Source organism: Oxyura jamaicensis, chromosome 4, assembly GCF_011077185.1.
Source record: "Oxyura jamaicensis isolate SHBP4307 breed ruddy duck chromosome 4, BPBGC_Ojam_1.0, whole genome shotgun sequence".
NCBI lineage: Eukaryota > Metazoa > Chordata > Aves > Anseriformes > Anatidae > Oxyura > Oxyura jamaicensis.
This window is the reverse complement of record NC_048896.1, coordinates 86,975,678-87,002,586: the sequence shown is the minus strand read 5'-3', so window position 1 is coordinate 87,002,586 and position 26,909 is coordinate 86,975,678. Positions and strand designations below refer to the sequence as shown.

Genomic DNA, 26,909 nt, shown 5'->3' with positions numbered 1-26,909 from the left:
GGGGTGGGGGCTGAGGGGAGATCTGGTGGGGGAGAGGGGCTGTGGGGAGCTGGTTTTTTTAGGGGGCGCGGGCTGGGGGGAGCAGTGTTTTTTTTTTGGAGGGGATGGAGGCTGAGGGAAGGTTTGGTGGGGGGAGAGGGGCTGCGGGGAGCTGTAGGGATTTTTTTTTTGGGGGGGGGGGATGGTCCGAGGGGAGGTTTATGAGGGGTGACGGGCTGAGGGGAGCTGTGGGGTTTTGTGGGGGTGACAGGCTGAGGGGAGCTGCAGGCTTTGGGGGGGGGGAAAGGAGGAGAGTCTGGGCCGGCGGAACCGGCTGGCTTAGCCCATTGGGGGGAAAAGAAAAAAATTTAGGAGGGCGACAACCGGCGGGGTGCGGGTCCCCGGGGTGGCTGCACCCGCCGTGCCGCTGCCCGCTCGTCCCCTGCCGCCCTTGGGCTTCGCCCGCGGCAAGAGGCGGCCCTCAGCGGCCTGCGGAGGGCAGGGGCAGCGGGCGGCTGGGCAGCGCCGGCGGGGACCTGCGGGAGAAGGGCAGGTTTGTTTTGGTTGCTGTGCTGGAAAGGCTGGCTGCGTTTTGGCGTTGCCAGTGTCTGCTGATACGGAGCAGCACGCGTCTTCCTGCGCGGAATTGCTGGCTGGTTTCTGCAGCGTTTGTAAGGGTAATTCTCGATCTGCGTTTGGTTTCCAGTGAAGCTAGTGGTTAGGGAGGGGGATGCATCCTGGCATGCTGGAAAAATATCCCTGGTTGTACTGAGCTAGGGGGCTGCGAGCAGCCCTCAGCTTAAATCTTCTATGAGGTACTGCTGTAGTGTAATGGGGTGCGTGAGCTGGTTGCTGCTGCTGTTCTCTGCTTTTTGGAAAGTTGCTTTGATCTCTAGTATTATGTAGCAAAAGTATTTGAAAGGGGAACGTTTTTGTGTATGGAGGCATATGTCTTTACATGAAGCTTTACAAAATGTTTCTACTTTAACATACGTTCTTGAATTCTCAAATTTCCACTACTGCTGGATGATTTCTGTATGCCTTGCAGAGAGCTACAGGTATCTCCATGCATGCGGGTTATTTACATCTCTGGGGCTTGTAATGGGACCGAATGTGCTGACAGAATACTCAGCAGTTCCTAGCTGTCACAAATCTATTCTTTCAGAATTAAGAATTCATTAATAAAATAAGGGAATGCAAAGTTGATTTTTAAAATGTTTCCATTTTCTTTATTAATTAACAATTACATGCCTCTGTAAGAAAATCCTATTTTGGAGTTCTTGCATAATAAGAAATGGGAACAGAATGCAACTATTGACTGCCTTCTTAATGCTGGAGCAGGTGGCTTTATATTCAGTGAGCAGATTTGATGTGATCATTTAAAAATAGTCTGAAGTGAACATAATGTTTTATGTAGCTTGCCGCAATTACAGAATCTAAAGTTGGTGGTTTTCTTAGAGGAGTTTTCAGGAAGAGACAACTGAAAGTTTTTACATCTTCACTGCAGCAAGATAAGCGTGTGTGCTTGCATGTATAAGCATTTTGTAGTTTTACATGATTTCTGTTTTCTCCATGAGGCTCCATGCTGGGTATAGTTTTTCTAAGCCAAAACCAGTCGTGTTGCCTGAACATTTTCTTTTTATGGTTGGTTAATAAAAATGGCATGAGAAATCTGAATGTTCATGCTTCATCTGAAACGAGGACTTCTGCTAGTGTGTTGTGACAATAAGTTCATTAGAGTATGGTTCACTAATGCTGTGGAGTGAAGAATGCCGTTTACTGAATCAGTGCTTTTCTGTGACAGCTCTTTTTAAATGTCTCCAACAGAAAATGACTCAACTCTGTTCTCCTTCTGTGAGATGCGCCATTGGTATCGAATGATGTTTTACGTGTACAGAATCAGACCATTTCAGGAGAATATGACTTCTACAGGACTAGGGATAAAGCTGCTTCAGCCCCATTCAAGTCTGTTTTTGAAGCGTAGCTTCACAGCATGAAGTGCTTTTAATAAATCTCTCCCAACATTCTGTGTTTTCAAATGAAAACATTTAAATCTTGATGTGACTAACTTTGTTAATAAATAGAATAAAAATATTAAAACTGGAGGCTTCAAACCAGGAGAAGGATATTCAGCATGTTGGTTGCCAGTAAGTGTGTAACTTCTATGCGACAAGTGCTTTCTAAATCCGAAGGCATTAGGCAATAAGTCTTGTACTCACTGCTTTTCTGAGTTGTAGTTTTCTTGATTATTTAAGAACTGTAACAGTGGTGAAGACCAAGTCACTTGTAAATCCCTAACAGTTTCTATGCAAATGATCGACTCCTGCTTTGAGGGGGAAAAATCATATTAAGAAAACTTCCCTATCCCTTTATAAGAGAGAGCATATGGGATAAATATCACCTCTGCGTCCTCGAGTTTTGTGTTGCGTGTCCCCACTGCACAACAAAATAAAAAATAATGCTTCTGAATTTGATGGCTTTTAATTTAGACCTTACCCATGTACCATGCTGTGTGGCAGACAGCAATTGCTGAAACACCACTGCAGTAGTAATACATGCTGTAATTATTTTTTTTTTAGAATTATTGGTGCTTTATATTTAAAACCTGATTGAAGAAATACAAACACAAGTTTAAACTGCAGATTCAACTTTGCAGGTCACGACATCTGCAGAAGAACCTGTCTGAAAATCTTCTGTTAACTTACTGCCCTTCTATGTTAAACGATGCAAAAGTGCTATCTATATATTAAAGAGTTGTCCCTAACTGACCTGACGTTTGCAGTAGTCATTCGTATAACCTAATAAGCCTTCCCAGGGGAATAGGAAAACATTACCTAGTCTTGCCACTTCTTTAACTTTTCTCTTCAAAACCACTCCTTTTTTGATCGGGCTGAGAAGAGCAGCTGTACAAACCTGTTGGCAAAGAGCTGTCAAGTGTAGATCTTGTAAACTAGTGTATTTCTTGAGGAAAGTGTCTCATTAGAGATAGTGATGCTTAAGAAGAATAGATTATACAGATATTTTGATTTATGATAATTTTTACTTTAAAATTACTCTTTTTTGGATATTTTTCCTGATTCTTTAAAATATTACACACAAAATAACAGGGTTCATTAGTAATTTAATGGGGTGTTAGCGATTTTATGGAACATTCAGCGTAACTTTATGACCACATCTGTTATCTCAATAAATTTCTGCTGTTTATTGAGAATTGTCCTGCTAATCTTCGGTCAGATGGAAGCAAATAATTGCTTGCTTACATTGCGAGTCTGAGGATGTTGTTTACAGTGGTTTTGTCAGTTCAGAAACTTTGTGGTTAGTGGTTGCAAAAGTTGTAGAAAGTTCTTCCTAATTTAATGGTGAAATAAGAGCAAAGACTCTGGGAAAGACCATTTTTAGAGCTACTGGTTTCTTCACATCAGGTGTGAGTTGAGATCGTGTTATTTTGTAGTGAGGACTCTGATTTACATTCTGACCAAGCACCCAAGTCTTGAGTAAAAGTCAAATATTGCTGCTACTTCGAGGAATTTAAAAATGTATCTGTTCATAGTTTCAGGGCAAACACAATTTTGGTGTAGAGCTGGACTTAAACAGCCGCTAAGAGTTGTGCTGGCTGACTGTGTGTATGCTGGCTGGCTCTGCTGGAATGATTCGCTGACCATTAAAAAGAAACTGAAAATGTTGTCCTTGAAGGTGTAGCTAGATGGGAGTAATGAGCACTTGGACACCTCCCCTACTTCCTCCTTTTAACCTGTTTATTAGATGGCGTTTTGAGAAATGATCTCTGCTGCTCTGTTGGATGCGTTTTTTATTCTTCAATGCAGAACCAACCTTTCAACCTCTGATCAATGGTGTTAGCAAGTGGGACATCAAAGCGTCTTTCACTCTGGGTTATTTCAGTAGCTTTCCCTTCAGATTAATTAAAAATCAAAATACATGAAGGAGAGCACATTTCAGGTTAATTTTAAAACTGGGATGTTAAGAGCTGTTCTTTAAAACTGAGATCTGGAATAATCCATTCTCTTCTGACTGGTCAAATACCGCTTTGCATTTTAAATTTAATAATGCATTGTTTTTATCTTTTTAAATTAGTGATTTTTATACCATGTGTTATGTATGTTTTTCTGATCTTGAGTCGTGAGATCTGAAAAGATAGGGAATAAGATATTTCAGAATTTTGAGATTGTTTCCTCCATGTACCTAATTGAACTGCTGGAGAGAGGTCATGGAAGCAGTGTGTAGTAAATATAGTTAATCAGTAACACTTTATGGTATTTTTGATACTTTCCCATCAAAGGAATAGATAAATGTTAAGTCATGGTGCCTATCAATACACACACTGAAGATAAGGTGAAAAATCAAATTACCGAAGATCTTTTAGGTTTGTGGTTGCATTCAGTAAGCGTTTAGAAACAACTTTGGAGTGAAAACTGTAATTTGACTTACAGTCTTGGAAAACTGTAGTTTATTTGGGGTTGTTTTCTTTTTGTACCTAAAACTATCAAATTCTTGTGGTACTGTTCATGCATTTTATCTCTGTCTTGTTATAGATCTTGAATCTTGGGAGGTCTGATAACAATTTTAGCTTTATTATAGATAGCAAAGTTTTGCCAGGTTGAGCCAGCAAGTGTCTGGGCAACCCATGAAGACCATCTTCTGTGTGTTTGTTGTTGTTTTTTTCCTGTTAGGTTGTTGTGGTTTTATTTTTTATTTAAGGTTCTGTAGTACTGAGCATAACGTTACCGTCCCTGTATTCTGACAGTGGAGGTGAAAGATAAGGCATATGTGGTGACTTTACTGTTCTGTTGATAGATGAAACAATTTCTTTAGACGTTGTCAGTACAAAATATTGCTGATAATGTGTAACGTATGTTTGTGTGCAAATCAGCCGTTCCATCTAAAATCCAGTGAAATAAGACATCCCTGATGTTGTACGCTGACCAAGAGATGCAGTATGTTTGGTTGTTGTGTGCTTTTTTCCCTCCAGAAAATCTTGTCTAACACAGCTTTGCTCAGTAAGCTCAAATGAACACAGCTTAAAGTATTCCTACAGCATAGGGACTAACTTTCCTGAGTTGTCACTTCTCTTTAACTTCTGAACCTGTGGCTATGTTGAGCTCAATTTAACAATGGTGTGGTAGTGACTTTAGGCGTACGGAGTTCCTGACATTAACGTGACAACCTGGGCTGTGGCCGTGTGCTCCCACTGCGAGGGGACACAGTTCCTAGCTGGGCTGGGGATGCAGGAGTCCCGGCTGGGCGGCTGGTGCCTGCTGGCCTGTGAGGGAGGCAAGAGCCAGGCATGGAGCATTTTGCCGTTCACCCAGCCAAGCTGGGTGGACACTGGTGCGCAGGTGAACTGAGGAGCCAGGACAGAAGCACAGGAGGTGCGGAGGCACTTGGGTAGAAGAGGGTAAAAAGTCAACATAGGAGACTTTGGAGGGTAGGGAGTCCTGCTGCTTTAGTTTTGTCACCCTTCTCTAGGTGCTTTCAGTTATGGAAAAGATTTTCATCATTTTCACGTGAAATTCTACACGGCTAAAGCATTGCATCACTTTTAAACACAGCTTCAAGTTTCCAAATGTTTTGAATAACAGATTCAGCATAAAGCACAAGATTCTATTTTGATTCCAAAGTAATATTTTCTCCTTAATATGGATATAATTTTTAAGCCTGTTAGTGTACAAAGGTTGGAGGTGGTGCTTAGGGAGATGGTTTAGTGGGTGATTATCAGTGGTTGGGGATTGGTTGGACCAGATGATCTTGGAGGTCTTTTCCAACCTTAATGATTCTGTGATACATAGCAAGGTGGTTGGTTTCCCTCCTCCCCACCCGCCCCCTCCTTTTGGGCTTGAAGTAAAACTTCAGAGGTGGTGAGTTTTCAAAGGTAATTTCTAGTATATGAAATATTGTTTTTCCTGTTTGCTTCTATAGGGATTTAGGTAAAAAGATGATTTATTTTGGCAGTAGTAAATTCTGTAGAACTTTCCCAAAACAAGTGAATGCCCTTTGATAGATAGAAGGCAAAGTGTCCTGGTAGTCTCAAGATGCATTGCTGTGTGTAGATCTAGTATTACGCATGGTGGGGATGGGCAAGTGGATTAAAATACAAATCCATAGTCTGAGGGAAAGCTGTTGCATCTTTTATGCATCAAGGAAAGGCTGTGGACTTGTGTGCCTTGGTCACAGAGAAGACCATGCTGGTCTCTTTGCTGTCAGCCTGTGTTTTTCCCTGTTGCTTCCAATCGCCTTTAGAACCTGTGCTAATCCCAATGCTGCTCAGGTATGTGGGTCACCTTAGACAGAGCTGCTTGCCTCTCTTTTGGAAGGAGAGGAGGTTTGTGATTACAGCCTGGGGTAATGATTTGGGCAACTGGGACACCCACATCTGGATCTGTCAGAGACCTTACTGTTGATCTGGGCTGCTTCCTTGGACTCTGTTCCAACCTGCTGATGGAGATGGCCAAGGAAACCCCATTTGAGGTGCCTGTGCCTCTGCTTCCTAGCTGTGGAACAATGCTCCTTCCAGAAGCCTTCAGTTTGCCCTCACTGCAGGAACCAGGGGAGGAGCCAGGAGCAGAGAACATGCTGAGCAGTTCGCTGCACAAGTCAGAGGAAAGTGTCTCTGACTGTCCTCTGACCTCACCAGAAACTGAAGGGTGCTTTGGCAGCTGGTCAGAGACAGCCAGGAGTGGTGAACAGAAGGTTGGAAAGCATGGCAAAAATCTGAATGTCTGCCAGAAGAGCTGGACTTCAGCAGCCTTGCGAATTATGAGGGCAGCCTTATTAATTGAACCGTCTGGCTGTGGAACAATTGCCTGAGGAAAAATATTTTTGGGTCAATACATAACGCTCAAGTGGAGAGACAGCCCCCCAGGCTGCAAGCACAGCTCGCCGTGTCAAAAAGGAACCTTTGTGGCTGCTTCTGCCGCTTCAGCTGCGTGCTTAATGGCCTTGGGACCTGCCTGCTGCAAGTGGGCTAGGGCATTGAAATAGCTGGCCTCCCCAAAAGACTGCAACTAGTGTTTTTCTAACATTTTTTAGTAATTAACATACTTATTGATGATGGAATAGTGTCCATCACACTAATTATTTTTGAAGTATTGATTAAAGTAATCGCGGAATACAAAGAAGGCTAAAGATTGCATAAAGAAGAAAGAGATGTAGCTAGCTCGTTATGAAAAAGCAAATCCAGGATATCCTAATGTCACCTTTGTAAAGAGCTTATTTCTGCACTCCCAGGTTTACAGGGCGTTAAGTCATTAGTGCGTTCACATATATTGTTGCAATATTTGATTTCTGTAAATCAGCTGTATTTTGGAAATTCATTACAACTCCGTGTCGTATAGGGGCGCACTATTGCATGCCCTCAGGAGTGTAGTTACTGGAAGCACTTAGTTAAGAATGAGGCAGATTTCTAATGACTCCTTTCGTTTGCAGATCTTTAGTCAGGACTAGGCACCTTTGATAAGCAGCGTGTATCTTTTTGGATATTGGGAATTTTGATTTACCAGTTAATGCTTTGAAGACCTGTTGTGATATCAGATACTTAATGGCAGAAGGAATAAGTAAGGTCATTCAATCCGAATTTTTCTTTCTACTTTACTTCTTGTAGTACAACTTCTGTTTGTTTAATTCTTAATTTGATGCATTAATCATTAATGAATGGGATAAATTCAGTTTCATTTCATTTGACTGAAGCCAAATTTATCCTATCAAAGACTTGATGAATTCAGAGTGTAATCTGGTAATTCCTTCCCTTCCCTCTTCCCCCGTTGCTATAGTAATCCTAAATTCAGAACTCATTTCTGCACCTTTTTTTCCTTAAACTAAGGTTAGTAATAGCTGCAGTGCAATATGTCCTCAAACTAAAATACTGACAACGAAGACTTTTTTCCTGAAGTAAAGCAGAAATCAAGCAGCCTTGTTGTCTCTTGTTCTAGCTCTAGAGAGGTGTCGTGGCATGAATCTTTTCATGTTACAGGCATGCATCTTCTAGGGGAAAAAAAAAAAACAACAACAAACAAACACAAAGGCCCAACTAAAGCCAAAAAAAATAAAGACTCAAAGCCATCTCTGAGTGTCCCTAAAAGCTGTTAATAACTGCAGTTATAGAAGTGAACATTCGAAGTGCAAAGGTCATAACTTGATTTAGCACCCAAATGTTCTTGCAATTCCAGTTTTGCAGCAACGCTCAGGGCTTACTTGATGAGGTGCTTTTGGCATGGCTGAACTTCTGATACAGCAAGAAATGCAAAGAATTCTGGCAGCTGAATAAAATATTTGTTCCCCTACCAAGCTTTGCTTTTTTATATGAAAAGATGACTTTTGTGCTAGTGGGAATGCAAAATCTTACAAGGTTAATAGTAAACTGCAGAAGAGCATCAGGAGTAAGCAGAAAATGAGAAAGTCAGATTGGCAAAGCAAGTCGTGTGTTGTCAGGAAGCACGGGGACAATGAAATAAGAATAAAAACAATTTAGATATAGGTGAAAAACTAAATGGAAAGTTTGCCTTTATTTTCAGGAAAGACAGTTTTGAACTCAGTAGTAGGTCTTATGGAAGTGAAGTTATGAAAGTGATTTCTGTAACGATCAAAATTCCAGGGTACATACCAGTGGGACTATGTAGCATCCTGGAATTTTGAAGTAGGTGGGATGTCCATTTATTAAATATATCAAGGCAGAAGGGTATTGAGCAGCTGATGAACAGCAAAAGTAGCAGTTAGGTTTGGCTAAAACTAAGGTAGTTAGGGTAGTTACTGCATTATTAGTGTGACTTTACTAGTCAGGGGTTTCTTTACATTTCTAAAGAGAAGCAGGTAGAAGAGGAGGTAAGAAGATAACACTTTTAACAGAGGAAGATTGAGTCAGAGAAATCTAATGTCTCTTTTTATAAGATACCTGACCTTTCGGAGAGAATACCTGGTTAAAGCTGGCCTGTTTTGACTTAGTCATGTAAGGTGTAATACGATTCCATGGACAAACTAGAGTGATGTTCACATGAAAATCAGTTTAAGATGGTGACAGGATGTGTTGAGTATGGATAGAACTAGACAGCCAGAAGCTAATGTATTGAGTGGATGTTGGTAATGGAATTTGCCAAGTATTAGTTCCAAGACTTAGCACTTGCATTAGAATCGTTGATGCGTTCCTGCTTGTGCCAGTGTCATGTTTTGCTCCCAGATATCAAGGGTCATCAGTACAGAAGGTGGTTTGGCACAGAAGGAAACTGAGACCTTAGGAAAAGAGCAGTAGAGAAGGTGTTGTATTTGATAACATTTAAAAATAAAGGTGAACTTGGAACACTTTCACCTATAACAGTTAACAAGTATGAGAAGTATTAGGATAACAAGTACGCAGTTGTTACCTGTGAAGATTTCCATTAAAGAAGAAAAACGGTGCTGACATTTTCTGGTACTAGGGAGAGCTCATCTGGAATACCTTGCCTAATTCCTATCACCTGTCATCCAGGTGAAGGAAGAAGAAGTTACAGGGACTGATTCCTTGAATGACTAAGGGAATGGGGAATTTGCTTCATAAGGGAGGCTAAAAGAGCATGTCGTGGTTGGTCTGGTAAAACAAAGCGTGAAAGGTTGTTCCTCACAAAAATATGAGTTGAAGGACACAGGTGGGTAAAAAGAGCTTCTTCAGCTCAAGGTATGAGAACAAATGGGTATAAACTATCCAAGAATAAACCTAGTCTGGTGGAAATCAGAAAAGATGGTTCCTAAGCAACAGAGGCACAGAAGCCTGCAGCATCCTTCCCTGAGGAGTAGTGGCATCCGACTGGCTGTCTTTAAGATGGAGCTGGGTAGCTTATGTAAGGGGGGAGGAATGACATAACATGTAATTTTCCACAATACCTGAGGGGCTGAATATCCCTCAGGTCCCGGGATTCCTGTCGTGCTGGTCACTGTAACACAGATGCTCGACCAGGTCCGTGGGAGAGCTGGTGCTTGGACGATTGTTTTTTGAGGAAGAGAAGCGCTTGTATTGAGGGAGAGAAAACATGTAGACAAGTGGGAGGTTTTAAATACTGTTTTATGTAATGCTCTACATTGTATCGTATGTAGTGGATATACGTTATGTAATTCATATTAGTATTATGAAACCGCTAATCAACACAGACTAAATGGATTTGATAACTACCCCTGTCTTGTTTCCTTCTCGTGCTGCCCTTTGTGATCAACGGAGGCTGCCCACAGCAAGTAGCAGTGTGTCACTGGCTTCATCCTTCTTTGTGAGTTCTCCTTTAAGCTCTTAAAAAAAAAAAAAAAAAAGGTACAAGCTAAAGGACTGATGTGGTAAAACCCCATATGCCATGTTGCTAGATAATATGCTGCTGTTCCTGTGTATTGCCCTAAGACTCTGTCCATCTAATAAGCCTGGAATGTTGTTTTCTGAGGAAACAATGTTCTGTCTTTTGCACAAATGAGAGACACTCCCATCGCTCTGCACAATGTAGGATCTGTGGTTTTACAGGAGACTTGCAAAGAAAACTGTTTTGCTGCCTCCTCCCTTCCTAACAGAAAGGCACTAATTGGCAAATTGGGGAATTAATGGCGCCTTAGGTTACAGTATTCTTCTATTTTTTTCAGTTATGACACTAAATCATACTTTAATTCCTGATGAGGTATTTCAGAGCTCAGAGAGAACTTGTAAACAGTCATCTTTACCGTTGCTTTGTCTATATCAGCAGTGTTATTGGATATGAGTTTTATAGGAACAAGAACTGAGGCAGAAATGCATTGTCTGCTTTATATTATTTTTTCTGTTTGAAATATTTTCTCTAAGTGTTCATCTAGAAAGCTTCACTTTGGAAGGAAGTTCAAGCATGGAAAGTAGTTTGGTTAGGACAGGATAGAAATTTAATGATGTTTGAAAGGTTCCTTCCTGACTCTGCTTAATGTGTTATTGACTTCCCTTCAGCTGTTAGCTGAATTTCCTGTTGATTTTAGGTGCAAGTGCCAAAGCACTATCTAGCAAGTTTCTGTCCTATCTAAATGGGTTGGTTTTTTTATTTGTAGGTTTAATGGTATTTTAATATTTTCAGAGCTGATGTCTGAGACAGAGAACTAAATCTTATTAATTTGAATTGCTGTATTTACACACAATGATTAATGATAAATAATTGTGTAGGCATAACATCAAGGATGTTTTTGTATGTTTCAGTGTTAATGTTAGAGGTTGCATCCCAGAAGTGAAAATTTAAGGAAATAAGGCTTGGTAGTTAAAATTTTGAAAGTTGATCAGTAGCATTTAAGATCACCATGAACATTGTTAAGATTGTATTTAACCTACTTTATTTAGACATTCTGCAGTGCCGTTTACTGTTAAATACATGAACTAGAGGCAGACTCAGATAATAAAAGAAAAAGCCTAATTTAAGTTTAAGACTGTTTGGCAGTAGTGTCCAAAGAGTGGATGACTCAGCAGATAGGCTGCAGCTCTTTCAGTGAGCAGAATACATTCAGGAATATTTGTATTTCCTAAAAGTGTATTAGTGTATGAACACCAAGAAGTTGATTATCTTGAAATTTTGTTATTAAAGTATGTTTTTTCAACTAGATGGTATACAATTTCTCTTGGTAACTCAAAGTTTGAGATGAAAGTAAGTAATGCTACTCCCTTGGAGTGATAATAATAATAGAAATAATTACTGAAAAAACTGATGGCTTAATGACTATGACACTGGAAGCTTAATAGTTTGCACTACTGCTGAACCAAGTAATTTATTTAACGAAAATATGCTGTTAAACACTGGAGACTAGAAAAAGCTTTGTCTTTATATGCATTTATGATTTCTGTAGCTTGCCTGCCAGAATTGAAGCTGATTATTGCTCAGTTTTCTTGCACTGAAATAGTCTTTTATTGCATCACCTGCGCTAGCATCCTCTGCAGATGCGGCCTATGCTATAGCTAGTTCTGCAAGTGATGCAGTCAAAGTTGAGATATTTTATATTATCAGCAGCATATTCAGATTTGGCATTTTCTTTTTTTTTTGTTTAATGTAAGAATTGTCAATTTTTTTGAAAGCTATTGTCTTATCCTAACTGATGATACATTGGTTGGTGATTTTTGTTGGTTGGCTTTTTTTTGGAAGTGTTCTTCAAGGTATATTTTCCATGTGGGCGCGGTGCCTTATAACCACTGCACATTACACACCAGCAGTATAAAATCTTACCTGTCTGATGAAATAAAGATGCATTTCGGTGTGCAGTTTTGTCTTTGGAGGATAAATCAGAAAATGTCTTTTCAGTTTTTCTAGAGAAGCGTGAGTATATATCCCTTTCAAGACTTCCCTGTGAAAAAATATTAAGGAATAATTGCTGGAGGCAGTGTTACCCATATATAATAAATATGCAGTCAGGATATATGGTGCAATGACCAGATAATGGTCTGTTCAGATTCTGTTATCATTAATTTATTTTTATATTATTATTATTAGAGTTCTATACAACTGGAACAAATGAAATTTGTGGTGACAGGATTGTATAGGCTGCTTGTGACTGGAAAAGAGCAGGAACTTGAGGCTTACAGAGGAAGGTCAGGGTAAGGATAGTAACACTTGAAATGAGAATAATTTCAGTGAGTGAGGCACTGCTCTTGTGTGTCGCTGAACAACTTCATAAAACCATCTGATTTTTTTAGTGATGTTTATAAAGGTGCATCAGGTTAAATGGAAGAAAAAATATTTGAAGTATTTCCTGTTCCATTGTTAGCTGATAGATCCCTGAAATTCTGTGGTGAGATCTGGAACCCATAAGAAATAATGTAGTGGGCAAATACAAGTCAGGAGAAAAGTTAAGTTTTGTTTAGTTCAGAGGAGACAGACGAGAAAAATAAATCGAGATAGAACAGAAAAATAAATAGATACTGTAAGGGCAGAAACAGCTTTAAAAGTCTGGATTACATTACACAGAGGATTTTCACTAGGATTTCTACACGTAATATATTTCAAACACACTGTTTTTATAAAGTCACATTCTGTATTAGCCCATGGGACTTGCTGCAATGAGGTGTTATTACATTCAAGGGTTTAACACAGTGCAAAGTAAGGTTACACGTTTTATATCAGTTTCACAAAGAATGTTAAAATAGCACGTACAAATTTTTTTCATGGTCTAAAGCGGAAATCAAAAAACCACTGCAGATGAGTGTGAACGTTAGGTGGTTCTTAAAACTGTATCACTGGCCATGGATAATCAGGATGTTTGAAAAGTTAAATCACCTGTTTACCTGATTTTGGCAATTTCTGCCCTCTTAGACAAAGTTTTGATCTCTTCCTTATGAACTCAGCACGGCTGATAGTAATAGTGGGCATATAACCAAGTAAGCAGCAGGCTTAATACTTAAGCACTGCAAGTGGAACCTTGTCTTTGTTTTTAACAAAACCAAAATAAGTTTGAAGGTAATCTTTTCTGGGCTCAAGGTAGCTGAAGCTGAATGACCCATACAAACCCTCTCTTGTGGAGGGCTTCTGGGAGAGATGTGGTAGAAGATGCTCGTGTCTTGGCAGGTAATGTTTTAATGTTAAAAATGGAACAGTAACTGTAATTCATCATGTGTACCAGTCATTTTTATAGCATTTCTGTTGGATTTCCTAAGCTTCACTGAATGCTGTTACTGAGCAGCTCTGAAGTAGGAATTGCTTGTGGCTTAGTACACATTTAAGGATACTGACATGTTGGACCCTGTGGAAACCAGCTGTACCTATCGGCACAAGCTCCTGCTGACTGGCTCTTAATTGCTGGTTCGGGTCAGGGGCTTGTTCACAAGTTGCCCACTGTGCTGTGATATCCAGCTCACAGCCTGGCCATGCAAGGAGTTGTGTTGAGGAAGAGTTTGAAAATAAGTGTGCTCCTGAGAAAGCGTGATATACTTTTAAAAAATAAATAAATAAAAATTCAGTACAGAAACAAAGATTTGAGTAGGTGTTTCTATGTATAAAATAATGCTGTTTTAAAACAAATAACATATTAAAAAATATATAAAACAGCTCTAACGGAAGCGATTGGTTTCATTTCACATGGTTGTTTTCACTCTCCTTGGAAAGCTGCTAGCCAGTTTTTTAGTTTTTTTGACTTGTTGGATTTCGCATGGGCAAAAGCTACTGGCATGTGTCTGGCTGCATGCTGTCAGGGCAATAGCTGGAAAAGCCAGGCGTAGAACCCCAGCTTGGAGTACTGCGTGTTTTCCCTGGGTTTTGCAATTTCTGATGTGAGTAACCTTTCAATGAACCTGAAAGAGCTGTACATACATATTTCAGCAGTAAAATAGGGGCAGTAGGGTTGCTAGAAAAAGTACATTTGACAGCTCGAGTGCAAATTATTCACAGTCATTGTCTGACTCCCAGCTGATTTGACACACCTGCATGCTGTTGATGTTCACTGGTCTAACTTGAATTTCTGTTTCTAGGATTGTAAGCCCTGTGCTGGCTAAGGTGTGATTTTTAGGGCACAATGGGGAAGATGTTTGGTTACAACAAGGTAAACAAGCTGGTGTGAGAAGGACATTTTTACTGTATTGTTACAAGTCTTCTAGCTGTTGGTGGTGTTGAAAGATAGAGGCCAGGCTGGATGGGGCTTTGGGCAGCCTGGGCTGGTGGCAGGTGTCCCTGCACATGGCAGGGGCTGGAACAGGGTGGGCTTTAAGGTCCCTTCCAACCCTGCAAGACAGATGTGTAGAAACATTAATTTCTTACCATTAATCTTCAAATGTTTGTCATCTAAAACAATCCCTGTCTAAAGACATTAGTCTTTATGGGGGAATAGTGTTTAGTTACATCTAGAAGCATGGGTGTATGTTGAACAGGAGCCTTTCATGTTTCACACTGGGACCTGAATTCAGCAAATGCAGAATGCCCAGTTGAGTTCTGTTCTCTTGGGTTTCATAAAGGTTGTAATTGAGTTTTGTAAAATGGTGTATATCCATGCAAAACTCCTGGGACCTTTGAATGTTTCGGCTGTTAAGGGTTAGTGTACAACTCTGTCTTGCCCTCCTGTTGAGGGCTGAGCTTTGAGAGAACAATTCCTGGGGCTTGGGACTAGTTCTCTGAAAGCTGCCTGCATGGAAGCTGCTGTCAGTCCCAAAGGGTCTTGGTCTGGGTGTTTGGAACTAGAGCCCTTGTGTAACTGCTGCCAGACTGGCTTCTTGAGCAAAGGCTGACATTATGAATGGGCTGCTACGTAGGCAGCAGAACAGAGTACGAACTAGCCTGTCTACTTACTGGATGGTGGTGTGTGAGGCTCTATGGCCACGGCAGTAATCAAGCAAGTATCAGGCTCGCTTTCATCCTTAACTTACCTTCATGCAAATGATTTTCTGCCACAATTTATGCATGTTCTTTCTGTATCTTGGTTGTTCTCCTTTACTTGATTGAATCTTTGGTTGAGTAATGTAACCATATGGAGATTAAAATGATCCCTTGTTCAGAAACAAAGAAATAGTCCTAGGAAAAGTGTTAGAGTGCTCAGGCTTCCTGAAATGATGAAGCCTGGGCTTCTGCAGGTGCTTGTGTTTGTGACTCTGGAGGTAGGTAACTGCTAGAATGGCCGCTACCGCTGTGTTGGCATGATTTACAGTGACTGGAGAAACTGGATTACTGCATTTCTCCCCAGATGTAATTCTGAAACCCCAAAGAGCCAAGTAAATACTTTGCCACATCTCTCTCTCATGGTTTCCACCTGATAGTGACAATCTCAGCTGGAAGATAAAGCAACATTATGCAAACTCAGGAGTTGATGCAGCCACGCTCAGTTGTGCAATAGTTGCCTGGCGAGGGGGATGGCATGATGAGGAAGACTGTTTGCTCGGGGTGTTTCATCTGTTGCCGTGGGGATGTGCTTGACCCTTGAGGTTCACCCAGAGGTAGGAAACATGACTGCATAATTTAGGGGTGGGGAGCACATTCACACTCCCCTGGGAAAAAGAAAAACAGAAATGAGTTGCTCCTAAAATAGAGTTGATGAGGGTGTCTTGACATCTTTTCCTTGTGTGGAACAAATGACAATCTAATACAGGAAAATGAGTTCCAGTAAGATGTTTGTCCATGCTTAACATGTCTTTAATCTTTAGATTTAAAGCTGTTAGGACCATCCTGAGACAGGAAAAAAAACATGCTCTTGGATTTGGGAACTTCATCCAGTTTTGGAATGAGCTCTGTCTTGCTGTCACTTCTACTACTTCTCTGAAAACAGTGTTAACATCCCTCCTGGAGGATATGAGTATTCTCAGTGATGCTAAGATATGTTCAGTGCAGGGCGGATGAAGAACAATGCAAACCACTTTGTCTGTCTTCCCAAACTTTTTCATTTGCATGAAGGACTTAGAAATGCCTGATTCACCACCTTGTAAAGGAGCTTTTTGAATTTAAATAAGCTTGGCTGTTAGCTGACTTCGAAATAAGGTGATGATACATACCGAAGACTTACATTTCAGATCAGTTTTCATGTGGAAGTGCTACTAAAAAGTCTCACATGGAAGGTGTACTTCAAAGTTCAACTTAGATTTGCATTCTCCAAATTTTGGATGTGTTAGAAAGTTTACCACAGCAAGATACTCAGACTGGTGTTCTCAGAAAAGTATAAATTTTCAAGTATATGAGTCTGTATCGTGTTGATGTGCAGTTTATAGTGACTGAAACTAAGCTATTTGTTTCCTTCTGCATCTAGGCTTTTGAAATTCCATCCAATTCTACTCTGTGAAAGACTAAGTTGGATTCAGAATTGATCAGGATTTCTGGTCCTTCCCTCGCTCCCCCAGCAAAACCTGGAAGTGGTTTAAAAGAACTAGGGAGTGCCTCAGGTGAACATGCATGAGAAACTCATGAACAATTCAACATCTCTGCTGTATTCACCTGCCTGATCCCAACCTACGTGAAATCTCCAGGATTCATACTAGCCTCAACCTCATTTGGGTGCTTTGATTTGCTCTCTTCTGTCTTAAGCAAGTAACACACCCATCCGCAATGCCTGTGCTGCTTCCCTACCAAGCTTGCTGGTTCCAGTGTAATGCTGCACACTCTTTAATCATTGCAGTAATTCCTGAGTTACTTGGGTTCTCTGCCAGAAAATAATGGCTGAATTCGTGCACGTCATGCATATTCAGGTAGTTCTTCCTAAAGATCTCAACCTGCCAGTCTCATAAAGTAGTTTTTTTTTTTTTTCTTGGGGGCATTTGCTGCAGGATCTCCAATGTTAATAGCTGTATTAATCATGAATTGAGATGCGCTGTTCCTTGGTGTCTCACAGCTCTGTTGCCCAATGGTGGCATGCTGTTACTTAGCCTCTTTGTCCTTCTCAGCCTTCCAGAGCAGCTCCAGTAATTGTCTATAACTTTCTTAGTGTTGAATTTTTTTTATTGGAATTTATTACATAATGTTGAGTAGTATACTTGAGTTTTATTATGTTGTTGCTTCGCAAATCCTCTAATAAAAGTGGGATATTGTATAAAAAAGATGTTCTAGTGTACCTCTAATTCAGATGTAAATTGCATGTTGAAGGATAAGCTCTTAAAAAAACAAAAGTGTGTGTGTGTGTGTGTGTCAAATTCTCTGCAAATTTAATTAGTACTGTTGATGGATAGGGAAGTTAAATTTTTTTCAAGTCTGTGTAACTTAAAGCAGGGGTTTAGAACAACAGGACAAGAATTAGGAAATGGGATTTCTTAGCATAAGAAAATAGATATTATTTATTACACTCTAATGTTCATGACACGATTCTTTATTGTAATAAGTAGGGGCCATGCTAATACTTTATTTCAGCCCTGAAAGCAAAACTGATATGCTTATGGGATTTTAGCTTGGCCTTGCCTTAATAAGAACCTCTTGTCTTTCAATCAGGATGTGTAAGAGCTTATGTAAGAGCTGTTATTGAGGTTTAATAAGTTCTGGTGAGTGAAGAAGTTGGACTAGAATATCTCTGATTTTGCAATCCTTTTTCTGCAGAACCGTTTTATAAATCTCTAGGTTCTTTGTGTCTATGCAATCAGAATAAACAGTAAATCGGAATCTGCGGACTCGTGCTTGGTTTTTAAAATTTTAAATATTTTGTAGACTTCCTTATTTAAAAAAAAAAAAAAAAAAAAAAAAACACTTTTGTATCTGTGTACTTATTCAAATTTAAGTCACGTCTCCAAAGTAGATGCATCGTAATTAGAAACCCCACAGAATCTATTCCTCCCCACTTCTTTAACAATTCCAGTTTGAGCCTCTTAATGACAGTAATAGTAAACTCTAAATTTTTCTTTACATAATGCATTTTCCATGCAAGAGACCAAATTGAGAAGCATGCCTGAGGGGTTTTGCTCAAAAATCCATCAGTAATTGGGAGGGTCTGTTGGCTGTTACTGTGTTAAGGAGTTTGCGTACTCAAACTGTGGAGTATATGACAGACTGTAAGACAACTCTAATTGCTGTGGCTGAATTGAGTCCTTGGAATGCAGTGCACTTAAATTTGAGTTGACATTGTCAATATTTAAAACAAAAATGGGCTCCATGACCTGATCTTTTTGTTGCATCTGATCACTTTAAAGGTTTATCCCAGGAGGTCTTTTGTTCCAGGGGCAGTCAAAGGATTCTTCATTCTGCTTTGAGAGGTGCTTTCAGGCTTTAACCAGAAATAATTTAAAACAAACAAACAAGCAATAAACTACCCACACCACAAGATAACTCGTTTGATGTGAAATCTTAGCTGCAGTAAGTCCAGGGCCATTTTTCCTCTGTATGCAGAGGGAAGATGACTGTACCTACTGTTCTCTCTCCCATAAATAAGTAAAGATGCAAGATGTAATCTAACTATCCTGTTAAAAGTTATTTTTGCAGACCAGTTTAAAAGGTTAAATGCCATTCTTCTGCTTGTTGCCAGCATGGCTCAGAAATCTCATTCTTCACTATTCAGCCTATATGAAAATAGCTGGATCCTGCCCAAAATGGGGCCACTTAGCCTGAGCGTTGCTGCACTTAAGTTGATCCCTTATGCATCATAACACTGATATTTCAGATGTGAATATTTCCAGTCACTGAAATTTATCGTGTTTTTAAGACGTCAGGGAAGTACTTAAATTCCTCTGCAGAAATGGGTTTTCTGTTTCTTTGTTATTCATAAAAGCTGTTGTTATTCATGGGGCTTTGTGAAAGCATAGGTTCTGGGTGTTTCAACAGTGCTGGATGGCCGCAGTCACTTAAATTTTAAAACCAAGATTTCCTCTTTTATATCTAGGACAGCACTGGGTGTGTGGGTGGGGTGTTCTGGTTTGCTTTCTTCAAGACACTGATCTGACATACCCATTTTCGAAATCAACAAACATTTTTGTACAGGTAGATTTTCGTGTCTGATTTTTGAATGTCTACCCTCCTTGCTTAAAGAAAAACAAAAAAGAGTAGGGCTGGATGGGTAATACCACTAGAAGATATTCCTTGTAAAACCTTACAGGAAAAGTGCAACACGGCTGCTGCCCTCATCCTGTGTAGTGGAGAGGTCTTGATCATTTTGGTTGTTTTGCTGAACCTTCAGGTCAAAAGAAAATCTGGAGGGAGGAAGAAAGCTGCTCCTTCCCTTTGTCTTTGCACATAGGGCACTTGCAGTGAGCTCACAACTCGCACCGTGTCCTGCCTTCAAATGAGCCCTTGAGCCTGCTGCCCTCTGGCAAAGCTGCTTATGAGCTCTGCGTTTCTCCTGCAGCGCTGCAGCCGCTCCTCTGTGGCAGGGGAGAGCCTCTGCTCTGTATCAGAAGAATCCCCAAGTTATTGATGGACAATAACATCAAGGACAAGGTTTTGCTAGGTCTGGCGCTGGATCTCGTTTCTGTCTAAAGCTTCTGGTGCCATGGCTGCATCTCCTCGAACTCACTGCTCGACAGAGCAGCGGTAGCATGGTTGTGGGTGAGTAGCACCTCCGTATAAGCAGGGGGCTTTGCTTCCCGGGGGTGCATCGAATGCCTCTAGGAAGTTGGAGGTCTTTGGGGTTTGCTGGGAGGTTCTGATTTCAAATGTGTGTGTGAAAATGGTAGAATTTTTTAACCCAATTTTATTACGCTGGCAAATCAAACATCTTTAGTTTAAACCAATTTCAACTGTTTCACTGAGAAACTGCTGTATGCCTTTGTGTTTTCAACAAACACAGCTTTGGAAGTCAAAGCCTAACAGCTTTTATAACTTCAGCTTGAGACCAGCATTCATTTTGGGGTCAGACATGCTGATCAGTGTGTCTCGGGCTTTCTGAGTACTCATTGGATCAAGCCGGGGCCCTGCCCTTAGGAAAGCTGCTGCTCTGATTTGACCTGGGCTGAAAAATCTGAGGGCGCTGGCTTACTGGCGAGTTCAATGCAAGGCTTGGGAAGTGCATGTGGGTTCACAGAAACCTAAAAATAAGCAGTATTTGGGTTAAACCTCTTTATTTGGATGGGCTCGTGAGCCTGATGGCAGAAGTAAACATGCAGTAGTTTTCTGGTGTTGCCACCATCCACCAATAATACTAATAGTGGAAAATACTTGAATTTACGTTGTTGTGGCTTCAGATGCTTCCTGCATGATTACAAGATGAAAATGGAAGTTAGTGAGTCCTATTAGTGCCGTGTTGTCCTGAGTGGCTCATGGAGCTGGGACACCAGTGACAAGTCAACGTAGCAATAAAGCAGGGCTGGGAAAAATACCTGTCACCGCTGCTTCTGTTCACCAAATTTTATAGCTTTGTCAGTGAGCCATAGAGAGGCCTTGGGTCTAGTGCAACCCCATTTATTCTACATGCTGTTAAACATCAGACAGATTTAAAAAATAAGGTAACCTAAGGAATTTCTTTTCAGTGGACTAAACTGCTAAATGTTTTGAAGCAGCCAGGGAGGTGAGCTGAGGAGCGCACATAGTTTTGGTCACTGAAGTTTGTTAGGTAAGTGAGCCCGAATGATTCTGATGGGAGGTTTGCACCTCCTGTTGCAGAAGATCTACCTGATGTGTAGGAAAATTAGGTAGGTACCTACCTGATGTGATGGAAAATTTGTGTAGGTACCTACCTGATGTGATGGAAAATTTGTCCTGCTTGCCAGTCCGATCAGTCCTGAGCACAGGAGAAGGATTAAGGAGGATTTTTGGTACTGTCTCTGAGTACTTGTGCCTTCTGTCTGACATTCAGCCTCCAGCTGTCACCAACCTACCATCAGAGGAAGGTGCTAGTTAAAAAAAAAAAAAAAAAAAGTGCTAGAAGTGCTTTGGAAGCTGCAAATAACACAAGCATATTGTGCGTGTGGGAACTGTATTTTTTCGCGAAGCCTGAGAAAGAAAGCAGATTCATCGATTTCAGAAGCAGATGGGACTTCGATCTCAGCACAGGCATAGTAAAAGGTATTCTGGAAGATAGATTAAAGCTTGCATTTTAAAAAGGGTTGGAAAGCAAAGCTATTGACTCGGTATTCTGGTGTATATGGTTAGGGAGCTTCATCTTGACTCAAGGCTGAACATGCCTGATGCTTGCTCTTGAGCATTATATATTAAGCGAAACCTTAAACAGGTCAAGCCACTCATCCCTCTGAAGTAGTCTTTTACCCTCTAGATCCTTTTTGTAGCCCTTGACCTCTGTAGTAGTTCATGGCCTCTTTGAGGTCTGTGTAGGAGGACTAGAAATAACATCCTGGTAGCATTCTTCTTTCTTTGAAGGTAAGTGTTGCTGCTCTTGGTTTACAGCAGATCGCCTGGCCACAGCGTTATCTTTGCAACACCTAGTAGTGACTTAGGATAGCTCCTGGATTAAGATCTTGCCTTTTCAGCACTGAGCAATTCTGGCTTGATTTCTGTCTCGGGTTGTATTCCTTTGCGTTAGGTGGGTTCAGTTGAGTTTAGTGGTATTATACTATTAATTAGCTAATTCTCTGTGGTTTTTACTTGAGCAGCTTCTTCAAATTAGAATTCAGGTTTTCAGCTTAAAACTGCTAATAGTGCACAGTGTTGTTCGGCAGCATGCCATGCATTGGGGATGGTGGATAAGGTAATGCTGGCCCTACTCTGGGAGCAGCTGGAGCTGATCAGCCACTAAGAAGTGGGGTTAAATGTCCAGGGTAGCTTGTCCACTTCCATCCAGAGAATCCCGTATCACACATGACTACATTGTTAGGGTTTAACATCAAAATGGCCATTGAGAGCCAGAGGGGAGGGCAGCCAGTGGTTCCACCATTGTTTTTTCCTCTTCTTTGTTTGAAAAGACTGAATTATGTTTTCTGAGCAGGTATATTGAACTTGCAGGTTATTGTTCCTGTTTGAAATACGGGTTATTTTTCTGTATGCTCAGGATACCAGTTAAGGGAAAACTTGTCACACAAAGTATGTGGTGATAGTGAAACGTTTCTTATTTATCATAATTTGTTCTTTAAACAAAGGAAAGTTGAAACTTTTTTTGGCAATCCAAAAGCAATTTGATGTTTTATATGGTAAAAGGCCTGCAACTATCTGTTATGATAATTATGTTAAATGGATTCTTACCCTTCATAAATATTTTGTCTATAGATTTCTGGTTTTATTGTTTGTTCTAAACATTCAGAGAGTTTGGAAATAATAAGGAATTTTGATAGCCTTCAGTAGAGAAGGTAATACTGTGTTTAAATATATATATATATGTGTATATATATATACACGCACCTATGTTCTCTGGTTTGTATGGTTTGAGGTCTCAAGCTTACCCACATTAACTTTTGCCAGTTCTGTAACATAACGTTGTGATCACTCACAGCCTCCTGTGCTAGTCCTCTGATTTCATTTGTTTGGAGAAGGGGAAAATTTGAAATAATTGCTGACAAAGTAGATGCTTTTCAAGTAAGTTTTTGTAACTTGGTCTAATTTTTTCTTTGCTTTTTTCTCTAGCCCTTCTTGTTTCTTGAACTGTTGTCATAGATTAAGGCACAATATTACACATGTACAACAGAAGTAGAAATTCAGTACTTATAGCAAAAAAGCTCATCATTGTTTTTTTTCTTTCTGTTTAAAGAGTCCAGTACTTAACTTGCAGCATCTCTGTTGGTAAGCAAGCTGATGGAGCCTTCCCTGAGTACAAGATAAAGTGGTTCCTTTTTGTGAAATAGTCTCTTACTGTATGAAAACAAAGAGCAGGGGAAACTTTGAAGATGCTTGAGCTGGGAACATTTGGTTCAAAAAAAAAAAAAAAAAAAAAAAAAAAGAATCTGGTTGTTCACGATGTAAAGTACGTTGTCTGTTAAGTAGTGCAGTCATGATTTACTTTCTTTGTTTGTAGACTTCCTAAGTCAGTGCCAACTTCTCCTTTTAAAGGTTCAGTAGGAAACATTTGAAATGGAAAGAACAAACCCAGTGTCATTGGTGCCAAAATGTTCTTACTGAAAATGAAGGAAACTGTAGTGCAAATAATGAATAATGTATTTCCCTATTAGCCACTCATAATTTTTCAAGGAGTAAGATGAAATTTTATCCTAAAGTAAAGGAAACTTGGAAAAAAGAAATCCAGAAAGTACCAGAATGTTGGGTGCAGTGCTAGGAACAAAAATCTTTCTTCTTTTACCCGACACAGAGCTCTATCCCTGCACCAGCACACTACCTCTCTTAGGTCGCTTTTAGGGAAGTTGTACTTCACAAAGACTGATGCTTGCACAAAAGTCAAGAAAATGGGTTTGTTATTCTAACTTGTCCCTTCTCCAGGAACTTCTTGTCAAAGCTTGTTTCACCTCGGTAGGTCTCTGGGGCATAGTTCTGGCATGAGAGATGATAGCTTGTTGGAACAAGGGGGTACAAAGCAAATTTCTACATTGTTGTCAAAATAGGTCTCAAGCTGTGTGAGCTGGGAAAGGCTCCTTCAGCCTTTGTTGTAAGGGCTGCTCTCAGCTGAGAACTGTGCTGCTGATCCACTTCTCACTTCTGCACAAGCTCCCATATGTACGTTTTGTTCACATGGCATTCTGTACGTAGGACTTGGAAGCCACCAAGAAGGGAACAGCTTTTTGGTGGATTTTTGTTTTCCTGTTCTCTGAAATGACTTGATTTTGCAAGGTTCTGATCAGATAACTCTCCTAGACTTGAAAAACAACAACAAAATCCAAACCCCACAGTTATTTCATTTTTTATTTTTTTGAGGGGGTGTTTTCTTTTACTTCTTGAATGTGCTTTCTTAGAGCTGGCAGTATTTTCAAAAATTTCTTAGAAGTCTTTTGGGTTCCCCTGTCATCTTGACACAACCTCCTCCTTGCTTCTCAGAGTGTATTTTTATTCTGAATCAGCCTCAGCAGACTTGAAGCTGCGTTGGTGTGGAGAGGTGTGGTCTGTCCCTCAGTGGCAGCGAGCCCTTAGATTAGGTCGAGTCCCAGCCAGCTGCAGCCTTAGCAAAAATTCTTTTCCTCTGGGTGTGGAGGAGCAAGAAATAACCAATTGCAATTTGTGATTGTGGGAGTTCAGGAAATGCCAAAAAAAAAAAAGGGGGGGGGGGACGGGGACACAAATACCTCCACAACCCTCCCGCAGCAAGAACAAAACCCCACCAACCTTTAAGTGACTGCAGCATTTTTTCCTCCAAGAAATATGGTTACCTGCTTTTTCCCCAACTCCCAGGAATTACAATGAATTTAATGTTTGTTTTAAAGGTGTTTGTTTTACAGTGAGATCGCATCCCAAATCTACTATAGCTTTGAAAATTGTTTTATGTATATTTTTAAATTAAAGGTGTTTTTTTTTTTTTATTTTGTGCCCTTAAGATATAGTAGATTCTAATTGGCTGTTTGTTACTCAGTGTCTTACCAATTTTGTTAGTTAACTAAATGTGCAGTGGGGAATGTAAGCTGTTTAAAAGGTTGAGATTTTTTTTTCTTTCAGGATCCATTTTGTACAATTCCTTTTCTAAAACTTTATTCTCTTGTTTAAATTAAGTTCTCTAACACTGCTTCCTCTTAGGTGAATTGTAATGGAACTTTCTCTTAGGTTATAAGATAATTTAGAAAGACGAATGTAATCCTAAATATTAATAATTTCAGACTTTTGCCATAAACACTGTTCATTATTGGCAAGTGCACTATACACTTTATAAAGCTGGTTTCCAAACACCGATTTCACAACCAGGCTGTGTATAGTACACACGTGCACGTGCACACACTGATGATAAATACCATGTGCTGTTAGTTGTTGGCTCGGTGCTTCTCATTTGATGCAGTGTTTGTTTGAAGTCTGTAGTGTTTATGCACATGCCTATCAGAAGAATGGGTCTAACTGCTTCGGTTATTGTAAGCTGTGACGTGAATTTCATGGATTTCTTTCCCCAGCTATGGATGCTGCTTCCTCTGACGGTCTCTCTGTTTGAAAGTCGCTGTCTCCCAGAGGAGGGCTTTGTACTCGCTTACATCTTGCAGCCAGGGCTTTTCAGTTAAGGGTGTGGTCTCACTGACACCGTTATGTTAAAGAAGGCTCTCGCATTAAAAACAGTTATCGTGGCAAGAAGTCCACTGGCATTACAGTTTATCTTACTTCCCAGCGTGTGCTCAGCTCAACTGTTGAGATTCGTTTTATTTACCGTCTGTGTCCTACTAAAGTTCTTATGGGGGAGTCCATCTTGCCTTACTCTCATAGAGGCTCTGAGGAAATTAATAAAATAAATCTTGATAGCTTGTGTAAAATGCCCAACCCGCCTGTTTCTAATGCAAAACCCTTTATCAGCAGCAGTTGACAGACCTGGAAATTGACAATTACCTTTAAAGTATGTTATAGCACTTGACTGCAAGACCAGACAGAGGGGTGGGATGCCATTAATTCTAAGTATCTATAGAACTCAGCTATGGAAAGGAGATTTAACCTCAGTTACAAAAGGATCACTAATGTTAAACAGTGAATTTCCTGTTAAATTATTGCCACTAGCTAGTGCTGAAACAGTAAGACCTTTCCAGGACCTTCTCAAATGCCATTTTAGACAAGGTGTAGGAGTAACACAGCTTTGGCAAGATGCTCTGGTCCTATTTTGGTATCACCTGTGCAAGGCTGTTGGGACCAGCTCCTCTCCGGTGTGAGAGTAAAGAGCAGCAGCTTTGCCAGGGCACCACTTCTGACCTCTCTTACTCCGTGTGGTGGGGTGTGAGCTGTGGTTTTGCAACAACAACAAAAAAAAAGGACACAAAATTGATAATACAACTCAGAAGAGGGGTTGTAGGAAGTGGTGGTGGCTCTTGGGAAGTCGTTTGGGGTACGAAAGGACAGCTGGCATAGACAAGAGGTTGTGCAGGGGAGCAGGATGTGGAGGGTGGGTGCTGGGGACCTGGAGCTGGCAAAGGAGGGGCAGCTGCTTGCTTCCAACTTTGCTTGTCTAAAACTTCCTGCATCCAAGTCATCAAAAGGCTTTTTGTCTGGATGAAAGCGTTACTTCTTCTGGCTATGCCCTATATTTCCTCCTGGGAGGAGGAAAGCTGATAATTAAAAGAAGTGTGACAATAATAAAGATGTGTTCATGGCTGCTTAAAAAAAAGAAATGAAAATCGGAGTGTTTTAAAGCTTGGACTTTAAACAGCACAGGGATGCCTGTGTTTAGCAACTCAGCTAGTGGAAACCACTAAAGCCCTGAGCATCTGACACCCGAGTGTTTAAGAGCTCACAGATTTTTATGATGGTGTTCTCTTCTGCAGATTCAAGAAAAATGCTTTTCTGTTACCCGTTGTATTCAACTGGCACTATTCAGTGATTTGCTCATTCCAAAATAAGAAACTAGGTGGGTTTTGAAACAGCAGGCGGACTTATTTTCTAGTGGAAGAATTAAAGAGGACGAGATCTACTGATTCCGAAGCCTTGAAGCAGCTCACTTTCCTCGCTGCAGCGATTTTAAGATATTTTGTGTTTCAAAGTAACATGCAAACTTGTCTCTTGTGTATATCCATGTCTGAGGGGGGTTTAAGCTAATAACTATGGAAATAGATTCCTAATTTGCAAGCGAGTACAGTTCAAGACAAG

The 26,909-nt window shown here is 40.4% G+C and overlaps 1 protein-coding gene across 19 annotated transcripts in view; it reads left to right on the top strand.

The window, feature by feature from the left end:
* Positions 1 to 26,909, top strand: part of ADD1 (adducin 1) — a 59,880-nt gene that overhangs the window by 428 nt on the left and 32,543 nt on the right. The window contains exon 1 of one of the 19 annotated variants that reach the window (XM_035325705.1): positions 19,751 to 19,862. The exons of the other annotated variants lie outside the window; for them this stretch is intronic. The gene's annotated coding sequence lies outside the window, so the exon portion shown is untranslated. Of the gene's footprint in view, positions 1 to 19,750; positions 19,863 to 26,909 lie in introns of those variants that run through there. 19 annotated transcript variants of the gene reach the window in all.